This window comes from Myotis yumanensis, unplaced genomic scaffold (assembly GCF_028538775.1).
Source record: "Myotis yumanensis isolate MYYU_CA2020_CCGP unplaced genomic scaffold, mMyoYum1.0.hap1 SCAF_14, whole genome shotgun sequence".
Taxonomy (NCBI): Eukaryota; Metazoa; Chordata; class Mammalia; order Chiroptera; family Vespertilionidae; genus Myotis; species Myotis yumanensis.
The window spans coordinates 29472819-29492492 of NW_027223765.1; the positions used below are offsets into that span (position 1 = coordinate 29472819).

General features: G+C 43.7%; 1 pseudogene; it reads left to right on the top strand.

The window, feature by feature from the left end:
- The first annotated feature begins 18155 nt into the window (after positions 1-18155).
- On the top strand, positions 18156-18706 carry LOC138992617 (ferritin light chain pseudogene; annotated as a pseudogene).
- Positions 18707-19674: the final 968 nt, after the last annotated feature.

A 19674-nucleotide genomic window follows, 5' to 3' on the forward strand; every position in this document is an offset into this window, starting at 1 on the left:
TATTGAAGACAGGTAATAAAGTCTGGTAATGAAAAATGTATTTATCACACAAACAAGAAGTGCGCGCGTGCACACACACACACATACACATACACACGGGCCATTGTGTGGGCAAGTTCCTTCTAGCCCTGGGATGTGTCTCCGAGAAAGAAAAAAAGCCTCAAATAGAAGAGCCCTCACTAGGTGACCTTGTAGCTCTCTTATGGGTCACCAAAAAGGATGTGAGGGACTTGAGTTTAACACCATGCACCAAAGATGAAAACAAAAAAGTTTTCAAACCAGAGGGAGAAATGAAACACTCATATAATTGGTGCTCTTAGCCTTCTCTTCAGTTGATCTGTAACTATGTAACAAACCATCCCCAAAACTTACTAGCTTGAAATAACAGCCATCCTATATAATAAAAGCCTAATATGCAAATTGTCCCTTCAAGCAGTCATTCCACCCTGGAGACTGGGAGTTCTACTGCTTGCTATGATGTGTGCTAACCACCAGGGGGTGGCACGGAACATGTCAGGCATCAGCAACACAGGACTGGCAGTGGGCAGCAGTGGAGGTGCTGCAGGCCCAAAGGGCCCCAACGAGAGCAGGACCATGGTGGGATGGTGGAGCAGGTGAACAGGTGGCGTCAGGCCAAGGCGGGTGCGAGTGGGGGCCTGACAGCCCTGCTGATCGCCCCTCAGATGGCACCCGGCAGCAGCAGCGGGGGACAGGGCCATCGCCTGGCTCCCAGGTGCTGAGGGAGAAAGAGCAAATAGCAATATTAACATACTAGAGGTCCAGTACACAAAATTTGTGCATGAGTAGGGTTCCTAGTGGCTGCCAGCTGGGATGTTCCTTCATTCTGCGCCACCCCCTGGTGTTCAGCACACATCATAGTGAGCGATCGAACTCCCAGTCAGTCGAAGTCCCAAGGGGACACTTTGCATATTAGACTTTCATATATATAGAGAGAGATTTCTTCTAATTATTTCTCTTTCAATGTGCATGAATCTGTGCACGGAGCCACTAGTTTTATTATATACTAGAGGCCAGGTGCACAAAAATTTGTGCACTCGGGAGGGAGGGGGAGTCCCTCAGCCTGGCCTGTGCCCTCTCGCAGTCTGGGACCCCTCGGGAGATAACGACCTGCTGGCTTAGGCCTGCTCCCGGGTGGCAGAGGGCAGGCCCAATCCCTAGGTGCAGCCCCTGGTTGGGCTCAGAGCAGGGCTGATTGGGGAGTTGGGGCGCCGCCCCCTGTCACACTTAAGGCAGGGTCAATGGGAAGGTTGCGGCACCACCCCCTGTCATGCACAGAGCAGGACCAATCAGGGGGTTGGGGCGCTGCCCCCTGTCACACACAGAGCAGGGCCCATCAGGGGGTTGGGGAGCTCCCCCCTGTCACGCACAGAGCAGGGCCAATCAGGGGGTTGAGGAGCTCCCCCCGTCACTCACAGAGTAGGGCCGATAGGGGAGTTGGGGCGCCGCACCCTGTCACACTCAGGGCAGGGCCGATGGTGAGGTTATGGCTCTACCCCATCACACAGAGAACAGGGCCCGTGGGGGGTTGCTGGGGTGCCGCCCTCTATCACCCACAGAGCAAGGCCGATCAAGAGTCTGGGGCACCGCACCCTGTCACACACAGAGCCGCAGGGCGATCAGGGGGTTGGGGCTCTGCCCCCTGTCATGCTGATCCCGGTGCCGGGAGGCCTCGCGACTCCGCTGATCCCGGTGCTGGGAGGCATATTACCCTTTTACTATATAGGATAGAGGCCTGGTGCACAGGTGGGGGCCAGCTGGTTTGCCCTAAAGGGTGTCCTGGATCAGTGTGGGGGTCCCCACTGGGGTGCCTGGCCAGTCTGGGTGAGGGGCTGAGGGCTGTTTTCAGGCTGGCAGGTGACTGAAGCTCCCAACTGCTCCTTTTTTTCTTTTTCTTTTTTTATTCTGGGCCAGCTTTAGCTCTGAGGCTTGGCTCCAGCTCTGAGGCCTCGGCTGCTGAAAACAGGTATCTGGTTTGTTTGGGTTCTATAATCAAAACACTGTTTCAACTCCAGCTCTGAGATCCCAGCTGGCTGAAAGCAGGTTTCTGGGGTTTTGTTTAGCTTCTATATTTGTAACAACGTTTCAAACTGCAAGCTCAGAGGCCAGCAGCGGCAGGCGGGGAATGTTGGAGTCCTCCGTCACTGAAACAAGCAAGCCTCATGTTCGCTTCAAGCTGCCTGGCTGCCAGCCGCCATCTTGGCTGGCACTTAATTTGCATATTGCCCTGATTAGCCGATGGGAAGGGTAGCAGAGTGACACCAATTTGCATGTTTCTCTTTTATTAGTGTAGACGAGAGGCCTGGTGCACGAATTCGTGCACGGGTGGGGTCCAGCCAGCTGATCCCGATCAGAGCCACGTTCCGATCAGGGGACGTGGGTGGTTGGCCAGCCAGCCCTGCCCCCTGTTCAAACTCCCGGTCGAACTCCTGGTCAAGGGGACAATTTGCATATTAGCCTTTTATTATATAGGATGTTTCAAGGTTCTGAGCCCGAGTTTTGACAGGTGCAGTTGGATCATTCATTGGCTCCATGTAGTATCAGCTGAGGTGACTTGATGGCATTCACCTGTCACCTGGGCTGGTCTTAGGGTCCAAGATGGCTTTCCTTTTTTATCTTGTGCCCAAGAAGGTATGTCTGGAAGGCTAGTGAGCTCAGCTGGGCCGCCTACGAGAGCGCCTACATGTAGCCTCTCCAGCATCAGGGCTCCCACACAGAATGTTCCCAGAGGGCCTGGGTCTGGAAACTGGCATAGCATCCCTTCCACCATATTTTATGAGGGCTTCCTGAGGAGGGGACTCACTGGGAAGAGTATAATGAATATGCAGTCATCTTAATCCACCGCACTTTTCTTCACTGTGGGAAGAAGAAAGAGATGGCTCCCTGTGCGTGGTATGTGGCATTTGGGAACATTAAAATAAGCAGAGAGAATCACCCTTACAATTACTACCCAGCAACTCAAGTCACACGTTTTCATAAGGGTAGGTTTGGGTGAAGCTCCGAGGAGAGCTGGGATGTGTGTGTGGGCTAGGAGGAGAGATCTCCAAATAAATTTTCTAGCCCTGTCTTTGCTCAGTGGCTAGACAGTCGGCCTGTGAACCTAAGGGTTAGGGGTTTGATTCCCACCCAAGAGCATGTTCCTCAGTTGCAGATTTGTCCACGGCCCCTGCCAGAGCATATGCAGGAGGCAACCAATAGATGTGTCTCTCTCATGTTGGTGTTTCTCTCTCCCCCTCTGCTTCCTCCCTTGCCTAAAAAAATAAAAAATAAAAATAAATTAAAAATCTATGGAAAAAATATCCTTGGGTGAGGATTAAAAAAAAATTCCTAAATCTCCAATTCAAATCGTTTTCTCCTTTTCCGCACACGGCCAACTTCTTCTAGTTTTGTACCTAAATAATCATTTTTCAGTACCTGCAGGCTCTAAAGGATTTATTTCTTTGGTGAATGAATGAATGAAAATGAATCTGACTTAGCTTCGTGAAGGTAGAAATTTATCTTAAATGTCTTCTTTGTATTTATCAAGAACTGTGTAGTGCATTGGCCTTACTGGGTTTTTTTGTTTGTCTGTTTCTTTTTCATCAGTGGATTCTGACTCCTCCATCCTGTCATAAGTTATGGGAGGAAAGTTCACTATAACATGGCTTGTCTTCCACTGCCTCATTCTGCCCATCCATTCTTTCTGGATGTTTTCCTTCTACTCCATGGGATGGTGCTATGGTCTGAATGTTTGTGTCTCCTCCCTCCCCCAAATTCATGTGGAAATCCCAATCCCTCAGGGTGATAATATTAGGAAATGGCAACTTTGGCAGGTGATTGGGTGATGAGGATGGAGCCCTCGTGATTGGAATCAGTTTCCTTATTAAAGAGACTCCGGAGGACTCCCTTTTCCCTTCGCTATGTGACTGCACAGCCAGAAGCAGGCCACCTATGAACCAGGAAGAAAGCCCTCATCAGACACTGAGTCTCCCAGCACCTTGATTTTGGACTTCCCAGCCTCCAGACCTGTGAGAAATAAATTTCTGTTATTTATAAGTCACCCAGTCTGTGGTATTTTGTTATGGCAGCCAGGATGAACTAAGGTGATTTTTTTTTTTCTCTAAGTTTTACACTTTTCGTAAAGAGTTCAATATCTCCAGTTTACAAGACTTGGTTTCATGGAGACTATAGAATTTCTAGGCCCCATTCAGTAGTGAGAGGTTGGGCAGGGACTCTGACGACACAGCCACAAGGGGAAGGACTAACAACGGAGCTGGGAAAGTCACCCCTTTTGTTAGTGCTTTGCATCTGTCAAATGCCAATTCAGACTTCCATCAACAGGCGTATTTAAAAGGATACATGTTAGGGAAATTTGTTATCCATGCAATTTCAATAAGAGCCAATTCTATTAACTCCTCGAAAGCCCATGCATTATGGCTTGGCTTTCAGGAGCGAGCCTTGAATAAACTTTTCAGTGATTTCACAACACTCCCATTATGGCTGTTCCATTATGAAACAGATGAACATTTTCTTGAACAATTAGACAGGGTTGTGTAGAATAAAGAGTGAGGTTTGCCTGAGATCACAGAAACCTATCTGCTTAGGTGATTCATTTTCTTCCAACAAGGCAGCCCATAATAAGCTTTTCTTCTGGAGCCTTGTCTTGCTTCCCATTTCAATTAGTGACAATGGCTGGAGAATGGGAAGAATGTCTTCTTCATGTCCTTGTGCTGCAAACAAGACTGGCCAATGAAGAGCCGTGAGGGAGGGAAGGGGAAGCAGCTGCAAGGAAACCCAGTCTGCTTTCTCAGAGAGGCTCCAGCAGTGCTGGGATGGGGTCTGGGGGAACCAGGTGGCAGAGCTAAGAGGGGGAATAAAGACTTGGGTGCAATTCAGCAGGAACCGGGTCACTGCAGGCAGAGTGGCAGGCATCGAGTGACACTAAGAAGCATCACTGCCTCAAATGACTGAGGCCGGTCAGATCCTCGGGCCTTGACCCCTGCTGGTTTGGGCATATTGAATTGTCACACTTTCTACAAGTCATTTGTACATGTATGTGTCTTGACATACTTCTGCCGTGTTGCTGTGTTTTAGACAGAGAGTTTCATTGTTTCCTGTCACCAGGTATATCAATTGCTCATTCTTGCAAACACAATGTGAAAATGAGAGAAATTCAATATCACCAATTCGGTTGTTTATTTATTCATTCTCTCATTGAATGAGCACTTATTGGGCATATAGTGCATACATTGATTTCCAGGCATCCCAACTACTGGGCCATGAACTCTAGCTCAAGGGAGGCAAGCTTTTTATCTTTTATGTCTGCCTTCTCCTCCATCAAATTACTCTTATCCCCTACATCCACATAAATTCACCTTTGGCAAACATTAACAGTCTGCCCCTCTCTTCCAGACCCTGTTTTAGGCACTTGCAATCAACAGTGACCAGAATACAGGTGCAGTATTAGTTTCCTAGGGCCATCTCTAAGAAGTGCCACAAACTGAGTGACTTCAAACAACAGAAATGTATTCTCTCCCAGGTCTGGAAGGTGAGAAGTCCAAATTCAAGGTGTCAGGAGGGCCGTGCTCTTTCCAAAGGCCCTAGGCAAGGAAGGCAAGAAGGAAAGCAAGGCCTTCCTTGCAACTTACAGTCTAGAAGGGAAGAAATGAGAATAAAAAGTAATTGTGGCCTTGAGTGATAGGTAATATGACGAAAGTCACACAAAGCCCAAAGGCAAATGAGACATCAGCTGTGGAAACTGTTCTGGAAGTTGATATGCACTAAAGAAGAAAGGGATAGAGATGGCCAGATCCTAGTTCCCAATCAGCTTCCCATTAGCCCTACCCACTGTGAGGGAGCAATGCAGAAGACACAGCTGTTATTTTCACTTTATGGAACACCAAACCTATGAGCTTGGGTCTTTGTGCCTCGGCCCCAGCTTCTCTCCCCGTGTACACTGCTAGGATTTAACCCTCCACCCTGGACCCCTTCACAACAAGGAGAATCAAACCAAAAGGAAGTATAAGGGAAAACAAGGGTTTCTAACCAAGGCCCATTCATTGCAAGAGCTTCACAAAGAGGTAAACCAGTGGTCAGCAAACCGCGGCTCGCGAGCCACATGCGGCTCTTTGGCCCCTTGAGTGTGGCTTTTCCACAAAATACCATGTACAGTGTGATTGAAACTTCATGGCCCATGCGCAGAAGTCAGTATTTCGTGGAAGAGCCACACTCAAGGGGCCAAAGAGCCGCATGTGGCTCGTGAGCCGCAGTTTGCCGACCACTGGTCTAAACCATGTAAGATAGAAGGACATCACACCAAGGACATGAGCAAGCCTGACCTGGGAGCCAAGAGATGGACTGCAAGGTCTAGCCTGTGCGCACACCTCTGATATACCGCTATCCGAAAGAGTATCTGACTGGATCCTCACCTTGAGTCGTATTACAAAGGACCCCTTCTTATTACCTCACACTCCAAGAAAGGTGGAACACCTCAACACCCCTTAGGAAAAATATATTATCAGTCTTCCTCCTGCCCAGGGGGAAAAGAGGACTGGGACATCCGAGATAACACCATCGTGTCACATACAGCATCTTAGTCTCATGAGAGATGTCCCCCTCGGGCGCAACCCTTTAGGGCATCATGAGTTGATGAACCAGTAGCTGTTTCTTGGTTCTGGAAACCCAGCTTTCATCCTGTCCTGAGCAGATCATCACCTCTTTCTCAGTGATACTGATTTTTCCCAATACAGATGCTCCATCCTGATCCCTGGGACTCAAATTCATGGAAGGGGCTTGCTGCTCCTCCAAAATGAGGCAATAGATGTTCCACTTCTTTGCAAAGACAACTGTTCCACTCCACCCAAGAGGTAGCCATCTCTTCTCCTATTCACCATCACCACCCTCTTGCCAGGGGGGATGCTGGGAACCCTTTGGAGACCTGCCTGTTGCCTTTGTCCTCTGAGTGAATGTCATGGTGTTGAGGGGGATCCCCCACCAAGTGGAGACAGGCTGAGTGCTAATACAGCACTGAGATAGACCAACCCTAAGCTCCAAGAACATTCCATAACCTGGCAGGGGTCCTGAGTGCTGCACTTTAAATGCAGGTTCCCCAAATATTCTCAGCCCTCCCATCTGGTAGGAGGCTCACCTCTGACCTGCATGTCCTGGAAGCACACATAGGGTCACAGGGAGTTTTTGGCCTCACCAGGTTATACTGAGGCGCCCCAATAACTTACCTAAAATACCCCTTGGAGGATATTCCTCAGTTTAGCCAACTATGAAATGAGACTATACTTTCCGCCCCCTTGTCTGCAGCAAAGCAGAAGACAGGCCCACAGTCAGCCTGGCTCTGGTCTGAAAGCAAGAATTGGGAGGAAGGGAGTGGTGTAATTCCTACGAGTAGACCCACATATTACCTTCATAGGATAATATATTTCTTTGGGATGATAGAGAATAACTGTAGACTCATTAATTAAAACTCTTTTCATTATTACCAAGTCCCCAAGTCTCTCCTTTGATTGTAATGAATCTGATCAGAGAAGAATTTCCTCTTAGTATCTATGCAATGATAGAACCTTTCATCCCTGATAGGATGTGCTTAGGATTCATCACAAAAGTCGTTTGCCGCCACAAAACCTAAGGTTTTGACTCTCAGGTTGCGAGACAAAAAGCTGATGCATACTAGCTGTTGTTCTTCACTGGTCTGAGTTTTCCTCTTCCTCCCTCTTCTCCTCCTTCTCGTTCTGACTCTCCTATCTTTGAGAGTAGGTTTCAACTGCACGTATGTTGAGTAGGGATATCATAATTCTTCCAAATGTTCCTCGGCCCACAGAAATGGACCCATATGTATAGCTTCTTCTGTTTCCCTTATGGCTGGGGTCACCATGCCCCACTCAGCACTGTAAGGTGGTTTTCCCAGGATAGTAGTACCTGAATTTCCACCCACACCTACACCCACCCCCAAGGATGAAAACCTGGGATAATGTCCTTCTCTCAAGCAGGATCAGCTGAAACTCTTATCTTGGGCAGAACTTGGAGGAGGACAGGTAGAAAGGGAGTGACAGCCCATGGTCATTTAAGACCTTCCCTTTTCCATGAATATCCACTTGTGCACAGCATGTTATCTACCATCTTTACTCTTTGCTTTTCTGGCAATGTTGACTCACTGAAAAATACTGTTTTTTATTAAGCTCCCAATATCGTGACTATTTGTGTTTTATGGGATTTTTCTATAATAATTTTCATAGCCTATAGCTCTGTGATGCAGATATGCTGCTCTACAAATTAGTCACCATTTAGACCAGTGGTTCTCAACCTTCTGGCCCTTTAAATACAGTGCCTCAGGTTGTGACCCAACCATAAAATTATTTTCGTTGCTACTTCATAACTGTAATGTTGCTACTGTTATGAATCGTAATGTAAATATCTGATATGCAGGATGGTCTCGGGCGACCCCTGTGAAAGGGTCATTCGACCACCAAAGGGGTCGCGACCCACAGGTTGAGAACCGCTGATTTAGACCATTTTGCAGTAGAGCTCATGAATTTTCCCTTTCATGACTCTGACCTCTTGAAATCTTTCCATTGAACTTTCTCTAAAGCCTCAACCCCACCCTGCAGCTGTGAAGACTGTTGTCCAGGCCCCATCTCAGGCCAATCCTCAGGCTCTTGACTTTCCTTAATCTCACTCCCTCTCTACAGCTAAGATCCCACCGATAAAGAACGTGGAATTCGTTGTCCACTAGACCTCCCATCCAACGCGGCCCTGCAGCATGCAATTCACTAATAAGTGAGTAGCTGTTCTCGGTCCACACTCAAACTGCTACTCCATATTTACTTCTTAAATGTATTCTTGACAGCCCACTTCAGCTTTAGAAACTGCAGATATGAATGGGGATGTGAAGAGGTATCAGGCCTTACTGTCAAAGAATGCAAGAGGTTTCTGCCATTTGCAGTTCTCTTGGTGCAACCTTCCACCCACAATCACCAACCAACCTTCTCAGCCAGCGGGTATATGATAAGAATGGCTACTGGGGTTAGCCAACAGTGGACAGGGGTTGGGTGGCCATTCCATTCAAGTTGGCATGCTGATCACCTCCCACCTAACAACTCAGGGCCTGGGCCCAGCCCTCCTCTTTCGGTGCCCATGGCTGCCTGATCCGTCTGCCCTCTTGTCACCTTGCTTTACCTTCACTGTCCTAAAACACACTCCTTCTCTCTTACCCTGCAACCTGTGCACTTGCTGGACCCCTGCCTGGATATTTTTTGAGAGCTATCTAAAGAAATTATATTTTTTAACATACTTTATTGTTTCCACCACTAAGTGTTACTTGGATATTAGTTCTATTATCAACTGATTTTTACGTTTCTTTTTTTTTTTAATATATTTTATTGATTTTTTACAGAGAGGAAGGGAGAGAGATAGAGAGTTAGAAAGATCGATGAGAGAGAAACATCGATCAGCTGCCTCCTGCACATCTCCCACTGGAGATGTGCCCGCAACCCAGGTACATGCCCTTGACCAGAATCGAACCTGGGACGTTTCAGTCCGCAAGCCGACGCTCTATCCACTGAGCCAAACCGGTTTCGGCTGATTTTTACGTTTCTTTATGGTGTTAGTTTTTGTCAGTTTGGTGACTCTTGTCTTTATATTCGCAGAAACTGTCAGCCTGTCTGTGGAGGCTGCATCCTGCTTATAGCCACATTCTTCTTTCGGAGGTAGGGTTGGGGGATGCTGGGAGTATTCTGGGTGGAAGAGTCACAAGTTGCACTCTGGGCAGCAGGCTCTGGGTTCTTCCTGGGTGTATCCAGCCACCTCAAATGCGTGCCTGGCCCTCAGTCTGGAACTCTCTGCTCCTACCCAGGCATCAGATCCTTCTATTCACTGCATGGCACCAGAAAGGAGGGGATGGTGGAGGAGGGGCCCAACATCCCAGCTGCTGTTCCCTTGGACCAGTGGTCGGCAAACTCATTAGTCAACAGAGCCAAATATCAACAGTACAACGATTGAAATTTCTTTTGAGAGCCAAATTTTTTAAACTTAAACTATATAGGTAGGTATAGTGTTATTAACTTAATTAGGGTACTCCTAAGGCTTAGGAAGACCATACTCAAGGGGCCAAAGAGCCGCATGTGGCTCGCAAGCCGCAGTTTGACGACCACGGCCCTAGACACTCCCTCCTATGACCTGGCAGTTGTTCCAAGACTCCCTTCTGCTCTTCTATCTGCTTCCTCTAAAGCCTCCCACCTCCTGTAATCATCCTTGTCTGAGTGTGTTTTGGGCTGTGATTTCTCAATAATTCCTTATGATTTTTGGTCAATTTATATCATCTTTTCTTGTTTTCCAGACCATTATGAATTTAAAAAAAAAATTTTTTTTTATTTCTAGGGCCTTAGGGTGAGAAAAGAAGGCTGAAACATGTGTTTAGTGTGTCATTTTCACTCTCTTTTTTTCCATTTTACAGATGCAGCAAATGAGGTTTAGAGAGACTAAGTAACTTTTCAAACTCACACAGCCAGAAAGTGCGGTGAGACTGGTAGGTGTCATAATGATAATAATTGTCTGTTGGGATTGGCGTAATAATGATGGTAGCACAGAGACAGAGAAGACCTTGTTTAATGGACTTACTCTAGAGGACTCCCTAACTTCAAACTATTGGGTCTATTCAGATGTTCAGTCCAAAAATATTACGTCTGGCTTTAATAGGTATATAAAAAGATTCAAGCCTCCAATATTTTTTTACAGAATACTTAGCTATTTTATTAAAAATAGTGCCCCTAATGAGAATTCGTTTCTTATTTAAAGATCAGCTTTACACACATTGTGTGCTGTATGACCAGGCAGCACTGCTCATATTGTTTAATTCCAAAGGTAACTGACTGGAATTAAACATACCAATCTCATCCCACCTCCCTGATCTTGGGTTTTGTAAAATGAGGATTCTAATTGCAGTGTTTTGTGGTTCTAAGTGGTATGTGATAGGCTGTCATTAATTAGTAGTTATTGTAAGCATTAAAGAGTGGTCTCTCAATAAAACAATACAACACACACTTTTAGTTTGAGCAAGATTTCTGATGACCCTCTATTTTATTTTGGAACTTTGATCTAAAAGACCTTTTTGCTTCCTTCATTTTTCCCACAAAACTTCTGCTTCAGTTAACATTGCCCTTGGATCCACACTCTGTTTCTGCTACCCTTAAAACTTTTCTTTTCTTAAAAATATCTTTATTGATTTCAGAGAGGAAGGGAGGAGAGAGATAGAAACATCAATGATGAGAGAGAATCACTGATCGGCTGCCTCCTGCACATCCCCCACCAGGGATCAAGCCCACAACCCAGGCATGTGTCCTTGATCAGAACTGAAACTGGGATCCCTCAGTCCGCAGGCCAATGCTCTATCCACTGGGCCAAACCAGCTAGGGCTACCCTTAAAACTTTTATCTCTTGCTCCTGGAAAGCTGAGGACCCTATCCATGTAAGCGAGATGAGAATAGTTGGTTTCCAAAATCAGCTAATAAACTTTAGTTTAATTCTTGCTGACTCTAAGGAGACAAGAAAAAATATTTTCCTAAACAAAACCCACTATAAACAAGGCTTGCCTACATTCCAAACAGCAATGCATTAGGAGGAATTGAATACATGGGAGGTGTTAAAGAAAAGGAAGCTACGGAAATGTTTTCATGAGAAGAAATGGCAAAACTTACGGAGGATATTGAGAATGTAAGTCCTTGAACTGAGATTGATTGAGAAAAAAAATTATGAAAAGATTGTCTGCCTGAATAATAGAGTAACTAGCGACCTTGAACACAGAAGGAGTGTAGAATAGGAGTGAAACAATGAAATCTTTTTAGAACAGAGAATAATACTCATAAGAGGCAATTTTTAAATGAAAGACAGAATGTTCTATAATAGAAATATTGGGGGCCTGAACCACCTTGCAATTCGTAGAGCAGGGAGCACCAGTGGCCTTGCCTACAAGCACACGGCTAAGAGAAGGGAGAGCAGCTTGAAATAAGATTATTAATTTCTTTGGAATGAGGCCAGTATAACATCCCCTTGCAAAGCTTAGCCAGATTCTTACAAGATCGCTGTGAACAATGAAATCTAATGAATATGCAAAAACAAAAGCCAAGACACATCTGGTTACACCAACAAGATGTAGAGTTGTTTGCTCTTTGAAATAAAAACACCTTGTTTTCCTGCCTTCCATAGACTTTGTAATATTTGCCCTGATTAATAAAGTAGTTTTCATCCAACTTCAGGCAAGAGCAATTGAGCAGGAGATATTATAGGGCTTTGATGATTTAAAAAAAAAAGATAAACATTAAGTGATATCAGAAAAAAATGATGATTTTGTAGGCCTTTATTCAAGTACAGCTTGGAAAACTATAGACTTTCTTGTTACTGTCTACCCAGTATCCTTCCCCTCCTTTGGGGTACTGTATCCTTTTTCTGGGTACCCATTTCTCCCTTTGGGGAACTGCTCCTGCCCTTTTTCACAGGTGCTGGAGGGATTGCCAGGCAAAGAAGCTGTGCTGTGGTTCCTTAGTCTCCTCCTGTTTCTGACTTGAAGGTGATGGGAATTTGTCTTTTTCTATTGGTACAGGCTTTAAGAAAGTGACTGCTAGTGGAAAGTTTTAGTTTTTATTGTCATTGTTGTTGAAAAATATTATTGGCAATTTTGCTTAATGAGTTTTCCAAAAAAAAAGAAGAAGAAGAAGAAGAAGAAGAAGGAGCCTCATAAGATTTAAAAAAGGAAACAAATGCATGCTTGAGTATTCATGAATGAATGACATGAAATTCAGAGGGATGATGAAAACATACAGCAAACAGGATTTTTAAAAGACATCTTGGAAAACCAAAGAGAAGGAATACTGCTAACAAGATAAAATGAAAAGAGATTGTTCCTTCAAAAGATTGGAGTTGTATGTCAAGAGGGAGATTATAATTCTTAGCTTCCAGTGTATAAAGGGTGACCTTGTGGATTAGGTGCACCCCATGTTCTTGATGACTTTTAGAAGCAAACCTGTTGTTGCATAATTTAGCTCTCAGTATCTACAGTCATTTTCAGTGGCTATTCTGGTTTTCAGTTGCTTTATAACAAACTATGACAAATTCAATAATTTAAAACAACAACCATTTTATAGTTTCATGGGTCAGGAATTCAAGCTGGACTTCGCTGGATCATTCTTACCAGTGTGCTGCACATGATGTTAGCTGAACTCACATGCTGATGCCTTAGCAGGTATGGCGTGAAGGCTAAGCTCAGCTGGGTGCCTCTCACTCTCTATGTAACACCAGAAGTACAAAATTTTATCGATATGTAAATTATCTGGATTTTAAAGTTTTAGTGTAAACCTAGCTAATAATAAATCTGGTATGAGTCTATAATAGAGATAGACTCATTTTATTCCCTCTTTAGTTTCTTTTGTTTGTGCTCTGTCAGGGTATTTTATGTTTTATTAGGTAAACTTTGGTGATTTATATTTTTCTAAAATAGCATTTATAGTACCCAGTATGATATTCTATATTTATGTATTATTTGTTTATCTCTCTATATAAAAGTCTAAGCAACTGCTTGACCATTCAACTGGTAGCTATGACACGCACTGACCACCACGGGGGAGATGCTCAATGCACAGGCATGGAAACATGGAACAGACTAATGAATCTCAGAGGGAGGGGGGAGGGCGGGAAGAGATTAACCAAAGATCTTATATGCATATAAGAGGCCTGGTGCACAGATTCGTGCATTGGTGGGGTCCCTCAGCCTGGCCTGCAAGGACTGGGCCAAAACTGGCAGTCCGACATCCCCTGAGGGGTCACAGATTGTGAGAGGGTGCAGGCCAGGCCGAGGGACCTCACCAGTGCACAAATCCATGCACCAGGCCTCTAGTTAACGTATAAAATAAACACATTTTAAGTATATAACTCAATAAATGTATCTGTATGTGTACACCTCATACTAACTAGATCAGTGATGGCAAACCTTTTGAGCTCAGCGTGTCAGCATTTCGAAAAACCCTAACTTAACTCCGGTGCCGTGTCACATATAGAAATTTTTTGATATTTGCAACCATAGTAAAACAAAGACTCATATTTTTTATATTTATTTTATATATTTAAATGCCATTTAACAAAGAAAAATCAACCAAAAAAATGAGTATGCATGTCACCTCTGACACGCATGTCATAGGTTCGCCATCACTGAACTAGATCAAGAGGAATATTTCTATCATGCCAAAAATTCAATAGCCTTTTCAGTCAATAGCTATCCACCTCCTGGGGTATAATCAAATTTTTAGACTTCTATCATCAGAGATAATTTGTGGGGAGTTTGCTATCATTCTGAATGGTGGGGGAAAACTTTCCTTCATGATTCCATGCCCTCAAGTAGACTACAAGTCCACAGCCCACCTGTTAATCAAGGCCACTGTTTACCTGTAAAAAAGCCCTAACCTCCCCTGAGTGCCATCAGACCCAATGGGAGCTGACAGCTTCATGGTGTCCAGCCACCACAAGCTCAGCTTTGATGCAGTTCCCAAGGTCATTTCCTGTGTCCCCTTCTTGAAAACTCCTCTAACTTTTGGCTGGGCATCCAAAACATGCCTGAGTCTTATTAAAGACCCAATTGACGATAGAAAGTATCAAAGGCAATATGCAGAGTAAAATGGTCTTCAGGAATTTCACTGTGCTATCCGGTTTTATTTGCTTTGTTTTGCCATTACTGTTGTAACATTTAAAAATAAACTATAGCCCTCTCCCTTCTTTCTTAGAACTTATCGACAATGTTAAAATGACTATAAGAAAAATACCCCATTGACTTGGCAAGACTCCTACCAAGTGAGGCCAGAGATTGAGAGCTAGAAGCAGCCTATCTAAGCGTGTGTGCATGCGTGTGTGTGTGTGTGCGCGCGTGTGTGTGCGTGTGTGTGCATGTGTGTGTGTGCGTGTGTGTGTGTGTGCGTGTGTGCGTGTGTGTGTGTCAGGTATGTAAGGAGAAGGGGTAGATGATAGCTTTCTTAACAACAGCCTTCAAACAGTGCTCCTCCTGCAAGCTTCCAGTTTTTCTGGAACTCAGGGAAATTCATTGACTACTTTACTAGGATTTGTGTTGATTTATGGACTTTGTAAGCATGGACTTTTCTGTTACTTTTGTACAATCTGTTTTCTAATTTTCAGAATTTCTTCACGGTTTTTAGTCTATACATGGTACCCTGCATCTTCCTGTCACAAGCATTTTTTTTTGTTTTGTTCTGTTTGTTCTTACACTTTAATATACTTAGGATTTTTATAGGAATGTGAGGTAACTATAGTGATTCAATTTACCAACTTGAACCTGGAAGTTTGATATGAATATATTTCAAAACTAATCTAATAAGGCCCCAAAAACCAAATGCTCCATTAGGAGCAATTAGTTTAATATATTCAGACCTTTTCAGAAAATGCTTGGCTCTTGGTCCTTTTGAAGTAGGAGAAACAATGAAATTGGATCTCATCTGATCAAAGTAGTTAACCAATTCTTAGAAAAAAATACTCCAAGAAATGTATCAATATTTCCCATACTTTGAGAATCTTTCAGTGCTCTCCAAAGGAAGAAGAACTGGTTCAAACCTACATTTTCACCTCCGAAAACTCACCAAAGTAAGCAGTCTCTCACCTTGTATTAAGTTTCATGTTGTCCTTGATTTTCATACCACAAAAGATTAAAGATAATACCACTAATTATGATATATTTAAAAAGAGCCCTTCCTGAGAATGATCTGCCACTGGTATTGTACTATATAAAGACTTTGAGAAATAGCTTTGATAATTTATACTCATTAACAGGAGAATGCAGGAGATTAAAGGTAGCAAGGGTGAATAGCCTCTCATTTTTGCAAAACTTGTGAAACCTTTTATTCACCTACTAAAGCCATTATTAGGTAATAATAAAAAAGGAGGTGTGCTTCATCTATGAACTCAGAGAGGGAGTAAAGACACAAGGAGCTATTTTCTCTCAAGAGAACTGTAGTGTCGTAGATTAAAGGTGGAAAGACAGCCATCATTTAAAGCAGCTCACATCTCCAAAGGATATTTATTCACAAACTGATTAGAGTTGGAAATGAAAATGATTCAGTTGGTGGGAACATTACAACTGCCCTTTAAAGTGTGATGGGAAAGATGAAAAGGAGGCTCACTTACCCTTTCCTTAGCATGCAGACAGAGATCAAAAAGACCCGTGTCCCATTGGTAGCCCTAATGAGCCTGCGCTTCTATTTAGCTCTTCAGCTATTTCCAGTGACTTGGAGGCATGTTGTCTGACAACCCTGACTCCCCCATTGCTGGAGGCAGCATCACATTTTGTGAATCTTTTTTTTCTTGGGGCGGGGGCGTGGGTGGGGGGCAGGAGGAGTGTGATTTGATTGAGTTTTCCAAAATGGTAATGGAAATTAATGAAGCCACTCAACAGAACCCTTTGTTTCTCCCCCAAAGAATTGCTTCTTTTCTATTGCTACTCATCCCAAAATCTTTACAGTCGTCGCCTGCATCTCACGTCCTCTCTCACCTCCCATCAGATCTACTAGCAAATCCTGTTAGCTCTATTCCGAATCTGATCACTTCTCTCCCCTTCTACTTCTTCAACTCAAGTACAACTAATCTATTTCCATTGCTTTAGACTTGGTGTCTCACTCGGGAACTGAGAGCTCAGAACCCTGCTGCTATCCAAGTCAAAGGGATGATGCCAGTTAATGTGCTGGTCAACTGAGAGTTAAAGAGATCTTGGTTTTTGAATGTGATTAAACGAGTAATAAATGCAGAAAACAGTCAGTCCCAGAAAAAAAAAAAAAGTCAAAACTTCTTTAAAAATGGAAACACTATTTCTCCAAAATCAAATTTGTTTCTTGTTATATTTCATCAAGAAAGGGAAAGGCCAAACAACTCTTACTTTATTTATTTCAGTTGCCAAGTTCATATTCAAGGTAGCATGGAGCAAAAACCCCTGTACACAGGATGGCTCCTTAAAATCACTCTTGGAATCGTTAAAATTACCTTTCATTAGAAAGACACAACTAGTTGGTTCATTCTTATGAAAATTCTTACGTTTATATCTGTGTCTTCTGTGGGCCTCACAGTTTTCAACACATACACCCTTATTTTATGTACCATTATAAGAAGAAAAAAATATCTAAGATGGTGTAAAAACCTGAGATATGAAAGGCCTATATGTTCCATGTAGGACTAAACAAGAAATATACTTGCATTTTTTAATCTTGGTCCTGAGTGAATACAGAAAAAAAATTTCTGGGAATCAGAACCAAAAAACTGCTCAAGCAAATTTGCAGTCTAAATTCTCATTATCTATGTGGTCCCAACACTATCAAGCAGAGAATTGAAAGTGATCTCAGCTTGGCAGTGCCCCCAGGTTCTCTCTGGAAGAACTCTACTCCCTTCTAGACTAAAATGCCATCCTGACCTCAGAGACATTAACTGTCTAAAGATGTATATCTAAGACCAACGATTTTCAACCTTTTTTATCTCATGGCACACATAAACTAATTGCTAAAATTCTGCAGCACACCAAAACATATATTTTTGGCCAATTTGACAAAAAAAAAAAAAAAAAGGTATAATTTGGATTCATTCACACCAGATGGCTATTGTGGTGTTGACTGCTGTCATTTTTTTATTTTTTTATTTTTTGACAATCTAAGGGAAAAGAGGTCAGTGCCCCTGACTAAAAAGTCAGGTATTGCATGTTTTTAAAATTCTTGTTGAAATTCGCTGTCTTCGACTAAATGATATCCTTTGCCATATTGTTGATGGCTGGCCCAGTATAGCTTTTGAGTTCAGTTCTGCTCCATCTTGTATAACTACACAAATTTAGTTGTGCAGTACCTCAAAGGCTGATCAATAAGAGGCATACAGGCACACAAACGAATATTGAAATTTTTATAATAAAGAGCAAATTGGGCAGTGCACTCGGAGGTCCCGGATCTGTCTCTTGTTTCAACAGTGTTTGGACGGAACAGACCCAGGGACGCCCCTTCTTCCAGCCTCTGGCCACTCTCCTGCGTCTCATTCTTATGAAATGAGAACCTTCAGAACCACCTCTGGGACCAGTCAACACACCGGTTTGTTTGTTTGTTTCTACCTTAACTCCTTATTGCCGAACAACCATGCGCTCCCACATTCGTCAGAATTATTCCACCGAGGTGGAGGCTGCGGCCCACCGCCTGGCCAGCCTGCCTCTGCGGGCCTCCCACACCTACCTCTCTCTGGGTTTCCATTTCGACAGGGACGATGTGGCTCTTGAGGGCGTGGGCCGCTTCTTCCGAGAGTTGGCAGAGAAAAATCGAGAGGGCGCTGAGTGTCTCTTAAAGTTGCAAAACAAGCGTGGCAGCCGCATTCCCTTCCAGGACATGCAGAAACCTTCCCAAGATGAGTGGGCAAAACTCAGGACACCATGGAAGCTGCCCTGGCCTTGGACAGGAACCTGAACCAGGCCCTTTTAGAGCTGCAGGTCCTGGGTTCTATCCGCACAGAACCTTCTCTCCGTGACTTCCTGGAGAACCACTTCCTGGGTGAGGAGGTGAAACTCATCAAGAAGATGGGCTACACCTGACTCACCTCCGCAGGCTGCCGGCCCAGGGCTGGGCTGGGCGAGTATCTCTTCCAAAGGCTCACCCTCAAGCACGACCAGGAGCCTTTGGAACCCAGAGGCCTTTGAGGGGCCCCTCTGCATCCCCCTGGTGTCTCTGGCTTTTACCTGAGCCTCTTCCCGAAACTACTAGCCATTCTTTTAACCACCCTGGAGCCCTCTCCCATGCATTGAACCAAATGAAATAATAAAGCTTTTTGCAGTAAAATAAAATAAAATAAAGAGCAAATTGAGCAAAAATTTCATCAGGACTTAACCTTCCTAAGTTCTCACTTCTCCTAGAGACCAAAAAGAGCAACAAGAAAAATGGGGGAGAAAAACTTCACAAAACACATTTTTAGAGAAACTAAGAGACAGAAGAATCCTGAAAATTCCCCTTGACATGTAAGTGGTATCAAAGGCAGAGTGAACCACAAGCCTGTGCTGGAAGTTTCTGAGGTGTCACAAGGAAAAACCGAAGTATGGAGGGGGTAGAAGGGCTCATAGACCTTGGAAATCTCCTTCCAGGAGAGGATCCCTCCAGAATAAACTCAAATGGACCAAAGATTTGAATATAAAAAATGAGACTATACAAGCTCAGATAATAGCATGAATTCCTTTATAAACCTGGGATGCGGAAGATCTTTTTAACTATGACTCGAAATTCAGAAGCCATTTAAAATTTTAACAATTTGATTACATAAAATAAAACAGCCTTTCATTAGATAAGTAAAAAGATCTCTGACACACTAGAAAAAATAGTTGTCATTCATATTTCAGACAAAGAGTTAATTTCCCAAATACATAAAGAAACTCTAGAAAATTAGAATAAATGATAATCCAGAAGAAAAGTAAGCATAGAAATTATAGAGATTTTTTCCCTCATGCTCTAAATATCTGGATTTTATTTCCTGTTAATTTTTGGTTCTGGTTAATATCTCAAGGTCAATGTATAACATGGGCAAAGAGTTTCGTTCATGATAGTAGATGTAATTCATATTTCCAATAGTCTTTAGAATTTGGAACTTGTGCTTCTCTTCCTTTTATACTTGATAAGA